Consider the following 7,328-nt stretch of genomic DNA (forward strand, 5'->3'; position numbering starts at 1 on the left):
ACACGCACAAAGAAATACCATGTAGTCTTCAAATCCTAAATTCATTTATGAGATAGAAGAGACAGGAAGAAGGAGGCCCTAACCCCACTAACCTGTTATCAGAATGAACTATGTGAAATTGCTAATATTTGACCATTATTGAACTGCAGAATTGGCAGTTTCTTACAGTTCAGCCTATAAAGTGGATTTGTTTTGTTTGGGGGTTTGTTTGGAGTGCTGGAGATTAAACCCAGAGCTTCACATTGTTCTGCACTGAGCCATATTCCCCAAGCCTGATGTCCATTTCTGAATCATTGCCACAGAGGTTCTACACCACGTTCCCCACAGAGAAGCTCTGTGGAGAGGGCTGTGCTGCTGCTCCTGAGGAGTGGCAGGGACTGTGACATGTGAAGAGGAACCTTGTGGAGGTGTCTACCACTATGTCATTGTTTCAACCAGATAAGCTGTTTTGATCCTTTTTATATTACAGGGCTCCCAGTAAAACATTACTTAAAAAGAATCCCATGCCTAAAACATAATTTTGAAAAATCATTCCAGTATCACAAAAATATATTGAAATCATAGGACATCATCCAGTACCCTTAATTTAAAGCAGTTGCTATGGCCCTGAGAGATTAAGTGCTTTCCCCAGGTCTACAGCATGAGTCCTTGGCAGGACAGAACCCAAATCCCTTCAAGTCCCATGTGCTCTTTGATACACCGTTAAATGATACCACTACCTCATAATTATATGCTCCAAGCCCTCCATTTTCTAGGCCATGACTTCCTCCTTCTTCATGTCTGTTCATGAACTCCATTCTCCAGACACCTTATCACCCTCATCTCTTCTACTGATATTCCCATTTTTCAAGCTTATTCCTAATCAAAGTTACCCAGGATTGAACATCATATAACCTAATGGATTTGGACCAGTTCCAAGTATAGTGGGACCCCATCCCATTTGTTCTAGATGTGTAGTTATGTTTTCAGTCATTTTATGGTAGAAATGCAGATGCCAGCTACTACTCTCAGGGCTGTCCTCAAGCTTCTGCTACTTTAAGAATGAAAGGGGGAAAAAATTATGGAATGTCACCTCAGAGTCACACAAGAAAACCATAGTGAGAGTGAAATGGAGTATTCTGTGTAAAAAAAAAAAAAAACGCTTCTCTGGAGGGGGTCCCATTCACCTGTCATAAGGCACAACTGATCCAAGCAGCTCGAAAGATGAACTAGCGGGTGATTTCCTTAAGGAAGAAAACCTGTCTGCTCAGTATTTGTGAGATAATGTCTTTATGGGAACAAAGCACCATCTTTAACTAAGTGTACTACTCTCAGAATGAAGGACAATTATAGGATGTGTGGTTAGAGAGGCAATGGAGAGAACTCCTGCCTATCAAACTCATCCCTTGTGTGAGCACATGCTTTGTAAGTCCTCTTGTTAATATTTTATATGAAAATCAAGGTCAGGGAGGATGGAGGAAACTATTCTAAAACACAAAATACTAATGACATTACATCTGAAAATGCAGCTATCATATAAAATTTGGAGTAGAATGTATTCAACTCTAAATAATAAATAATGGAATATTCAAGAAAGTCAATTCTCTGTAAAAAGATAAAAGATGATTTTAAGACATGAAGAACCTAAATAATTTATCAGTAAGGTCAAAGAACACTCATCACACAATCTGATGGTGTGATGATATATCTAAACTTTATCTGAATTTTATTTTATGAATTGTATGAATTTAGGATCAAGTTAATTTTTTTCTCTTCCACCAAGAGTACCAATGCCATTTGGTAATGATTCTGGGCCTCTATCATTAAGTTGTAGACCTTTTTAAGCTATATTAAAATTCCTACATCTATCTGTTTTCATTTCATTTTTCTATTTTCCTTCCCTTAAGTCCCCATCACCTGTTTTCAAAAATTATGCATTAGGACATCGTAATGATGGTCAAGCTGTTGACCATCTTTATGTGGTCATTTTTCTCCAGAGTAATTTTGGAATTTTTGTTGAAGTTATTTTTCAATCTGATTGGGGAAATTAACAACCATTCCAACATTTTTGAGTGTTCTTAATTTTCAAGACACTGTGCTAAAAGTTTTTTTTTTTTAATTTGTGATAATATATTCACAAGAACCCTAAAAAGTAGCATTATTATCACTAACATAAGTATTAAGACTGAGTTTGAGGAATTTTAGGCAGCAGTAAGTGAAGGAGTTAAAAGTTCAGCCTGAGGGCTGGGGAGATACCTCAGCTGGTAGAGTACTTGCCTCGCAAGCACAAGGCCCTGAGTTCAACCCCCAGTACTGCAAAAAAAAAAAAAAAAAAAAAAAAAAAAAAAAAAAGTTCAACCTGGGTCAGTTTGGTGTTAAGCCCATGATCTTAATTATTATTATATACTACCTGTGTCACTTAGCTTTCCTTTGCTGGCACAAAATACCTGAGAAAATTAATTAAAGGAGGAAAAGATTTATTTTGTCTTGCAGTTTTGGAGATTTCAATCCCTGGTTAGTTGAGTGGTTGCATTGGGACCTGTGATAACACATGTACATCATGGCAGGAAGCATTTGGTAGAACAAAGCTTCCTCACCTCTTGGCAGCCAGAAAGCAAAGAGAGAGCATAATCACTCCAAGGGCAAATCCCTGTAACCAAACTTCTTCCACTACCTAAAGGTTCCACCACCTCCCAATAGTGTGCCACAGGTTAGAGACCAAGCCTTTAGCATCTGAGCCCTTGAGGGACATTTAAGATCCAAGCCATAGTACTAACTCTTCTTTGAGTATTACAATATATCTCTGCATCCATTCAAAAACACTTCCACATACAATAGTAAAATATGATAGGTTTCTTTCTTTTTCTTTATATTTCTTAAGTTGATTCCTAAAAATATTGTGCTTTGTTCTGTTGCAGTTATGAAAGAGAGTTCTTTGTTGCTTTATCTAATTGGCTTGTATACTATGGTGGAATCTATCAATTTATTAATATTTCATTTAGAATTTTTAATGAAAGGTGAGATTAGTTTATAATTATTATGGGTAATTTTTCAAGTTTTGATATCATATGTAATACTTTACTAGATGTTTTGTTTATTATAATAATCAAGGTATCAAGAAACAAATATTATAGTCAAATGAAGGTAATTTTGAGAAAGATCAATAATAAAGTTCTCATGTACAGAGAGACAAGCAGGGAGTACAGGTAAACTGCCAACTACAGTGCCATACCTTAGGGCTGCTGACACACCTGGATGTGAAAGAGGGAAGGGAGGAAGAGTTACCAGGACCTGTAATGACAGAATAACATGAAGGTAGTCACCCTGAAAGAACCTGTGATCTTTGGTCAGGTCTCAAGCAGCTTAAGGCCACTCCTCAGGAAGGGAGCCAAGGAACCCCTTCCCCACTCCCTGTTGGTTTCCCATTTGTTTGAACCCTGGATTTGGAGTTTGCTTATATGGAGTGCATCTGGGTGCAGAGGGCAGTGGGGAAGGAAAGGGTGGAGTGAATGGGAAGGGGCACACAGGATTTTCAAAGCTCTGAGCAAAGTGTATGCTTTGCTATTCTTAGAACATTTAATGAACAATTTTCAAGACTTTGTGACTTTAGAGCCTGTATTTTAGATAATTGGCATGTTTTAAAATTTCTTTCCTAATGATTACATTAGAAAGCTTTTCTACATCTCAAGTCAATTTAATACTTTTTTTGCTTCAGAAAGTTATTCATGTCATTGAAATGTAAGTCGTATACTTCAATATGCATCTCTTATGATTTTATTCTACTCTTCATTTATTGTTAAAATTCCCTTTCTCATTTCACAGCTTGCATGTTCTTTTTTAGATGTTTCATTGGTTTGACTTATTTGTTACAAACTAGATTCTGTATATACTTATCAATTCATGATTTTTAAAATTTATCTTATTTCTAATTTTAGTGTGTATGTTTGTGTGTACACACTATCTCCTTTCACTCAGATTTCTTAAAGTGGTTCTTTTTATTTTTATCTTTCTAACTTGCTTGATTCATTCATTTTTCTGTTTTTGAATGTTCAAAACATGTGACAGTGTTTACTTTCAAGTAAGAATACTTTTAGTCCTATCACATAGGTTTTGATATGACATATTTTTTTCTTTGCTTAGCTTTGAATTATTACTTTGATCCTATGATCAATTGTGGAGATGTCTTTATTCAAGTGATTTAAGAAATTTTGTTGTCAATTCCATTTTATTTAAGGAAAAAATATGACCTATATAGTCCCTAACTTCCAAAAGATAACTCTTATCCAGCATTTAACATTTATTATTTCCATTTTTAAAGATTTTGTCATTACTGCATGTGTCCAATAACAAAATATATTGCTATATGTTTTTACATTTATATGAATGATATCATACCATTTCTTTTTACAACTTGAATTTTTGGTGCTAAATTTTATATTTTTTAGATATGTCCATGACTGTATATAATCATAGGTTATTCATTTGAGCTACTATTGAGTTTGAAATTGCATGTATGACCACAAGTTATTATTCTGTACATGGGCAGGTAAGTTCTCTCTGATTCTTTGCAAGTATGAATGGTGGTACAGCAAACCTGGGTTTCCTTATGCATACAAGGGAGAGTTCCTATAAAAAGCCTAGGACTATAACCGCCAATGATAGGTTATGCAAATCTTCAGTTAACAAGATACTGCCTAATTGCATTCCAAATTGATCAAAACAACCTTTGTATACTTTCTAATTTAATATAGAAACAAGTGTTTCTTGTTGGTTTTGACTGGATCCGATTTCATTTGAATAATACTCCTTCAACATCTGAAAAACAACAAAGCTATTGTGTTCATGGATTTACAAAGTCAGTTACAAATTATTGTTTCAAAATAATCATATTGTCCAAATATTAAACATTTTGTTTATTCTTGCTCTAACATGGATATATGGAGGAGTGCTAAAGTATCTCACTATACTCTTGTGCATTTCATATTTCCAACAAGTTCAGGTCTATAAATAAGAGTACTTATTATTTCAAGATTTTTTGTCTGTTTTTTTTTTATATAGTTATTGACATTACAACTGCCCTGCTATTGTCTTCATTTTTTAACCTTTTTTGATATGACTAAGAATGTCCTTGCTCTTTAAATTTTTAAAAATTATTGTACACTATATCTCTTTGCTCCTGTTTAATTTCATAATGGTGTACTCTTGTGTGAATCGCTTCTCTTCATTACAAAAAAAAATTATTTTCTTTGTTACAAAAAACTATTATTTTCTGGGCATGGTGGTGCAGACCTGTAATCCCAGCTGCTTGGGAGGCTGAGGCAGGAGGATCTTGAGTTCAAAGTCTGCCTCAGCAATTTAGGGAGGCCCTAAGCAACGCAGGAGACACTGTCTCTAAATAAAATACATAAAAAGGGCTGGGCATGTGGCTCAGTGGTTGAGTGCCCCTGGGTTCAATCCCCAGTACACACTCCCTCCAATTGCCCCTCATCAGATAGCAATCATTTATAAATATGGAGATTTCACTCAGTTGCATTAAATGTTATATTTGCTAAGTTTGCTTTGATGTCTGTCAACTTATTCTATGCATTCTATTCTTGATTTATTTTTCTGCTTTTATTCTCTGCAGAATTTATAAAAAGAATCAAGTTTGTTCCTACTAATAAATCTGCAAAGGCTTTGCAATGACATATTAAAGTAACTACCACATTCAATAACAGAACACTATTATTTTGCTTTTCTTTTAGAAAAGTAGGGGTCCCTACTCTGGATCCACAATCTCTCTTTCTAATCCTCCTAGATTTATTATGATAATAACATGGATAACAGCAATAACAGTTGATGTGTATTGAATACTTATAATGTTCCACTCACTGTTTAAGCATTTTATATGTTAATTCATTTCCCCCTCGCTACAGCCCTATGAAGTAAGTGTTACTCTTGTCGTCAATTACAAGTAGGAAAATTGGGTTGCTGAGAGTTTAATTTGCCCAAAGGTCATAAACTTCATATGTAAGGGGAGTTGTACTTTGAACCCAGAAACTCTGAAGTCAGAGCCCCATACTTTACCACTACATTAAGTACACTTAACTACTACATTAAAATACTTTTCTGAAATTCAACAAAGTATTATTGTATTTTATTGCATAGATTAAAAAGAAAAACCTGTATTTTATTTAACATATGTAAAGAATTATTAAAATTACCTTAATCTAGCACCTCCTTCATGTTTTTATTCAGATGTCAGTTTTTCAGCCTTGACTATCATATTTAAAACTTACCATGCTCCCATATACTCCCCCTCCTAGATTTAATTATTCCATCACACTATCACTGCCCTCCACTATTATCTGGTTTCTTTTGCTTCTTTGTCTTCTCCTCCACTAGAGTGTAAACTTTGTGGGGATAGGTGCATACAGTCCTATCCTAAGTACCTAGAACATTGCTCAAGACATTACAGTCATCTGCATGTGTTGTTGGGGGATGTAGCTCAGTGGTAGAGCACTTACCTGGCATATGCAAGGTCTGGGTTTGATTCCCAGCATTGAAAATGAATTTATAAATATTTGTTGAGTGAATAAGTAAATGAGTAATAGAGTTCAGTGGTCACCACCAGTTCTTTCCACTTGTTATTTGGTCATTACTTTATTCTATTCTTTCACTCATTTTTTCTTTTTCCTTTCCTATTTGAGAAGGACTCTCTGAGTTCTCACAGAAAACGGATGGTTACAGCATTATTATTCCAGTTTTCCCTAAAACTATATATCTTCCATGCATTATAGTATTCACTGACATGGGAAAAAAGTTCTGAGGACAACTTAATTTTTTTCTCTTTTAAGTAATCTGAGATTTTTAAGAAGTATTTTTAATGGGGATTTTCTAGTAAGAGGGATGAGTACTCTAGTACCCATGCTGTACTTCGAAATATCCATCACAATGTAAGACAAAATGCAATGTGAAAACTTAGTATCCATTGTGATATCATGTAATAAAAAGAGAAAGCAAAGAATGGCATCATTCAATTTTAATTATGAACAGATAACAAAAATGCAATTGGATCAAGGAAAAATAACTCTTAAGTAAGGAGGTTGGATTTTTTCCATAAAACTTATCCTTAATTAAATGTTCAAATAGGTTTAACAAGTTGTCGCTTATAACAAGTATACTTAGTATCCAAAAATTTAGAAATATTAGCAAGCTAACAGTTAGGCTGGAGTCGCTATCATTCCTTTGTGACTACAGAACAACGTTATTGTCATTTTATTGACATAGGTATTGTAATGGAATACTATTTAACAGAAGACATCAAAAGACACAGTTAACCTCATATCAGTTCCCTACAGTGGCAAAGA

This window comes from Sciurus carolinensis, chromosome 4 (genome assembly GCF_902686445.1).
Source record: "Sciurus carolinensis chromosome 4, mSciCar1.2, whole genome shotgun sequence".
NCBI lineage: Eukaryota > Metazoa > Chordata > Mammalia > Rodentia > Sciuridae > Sciurus > Sciurus carolinensis.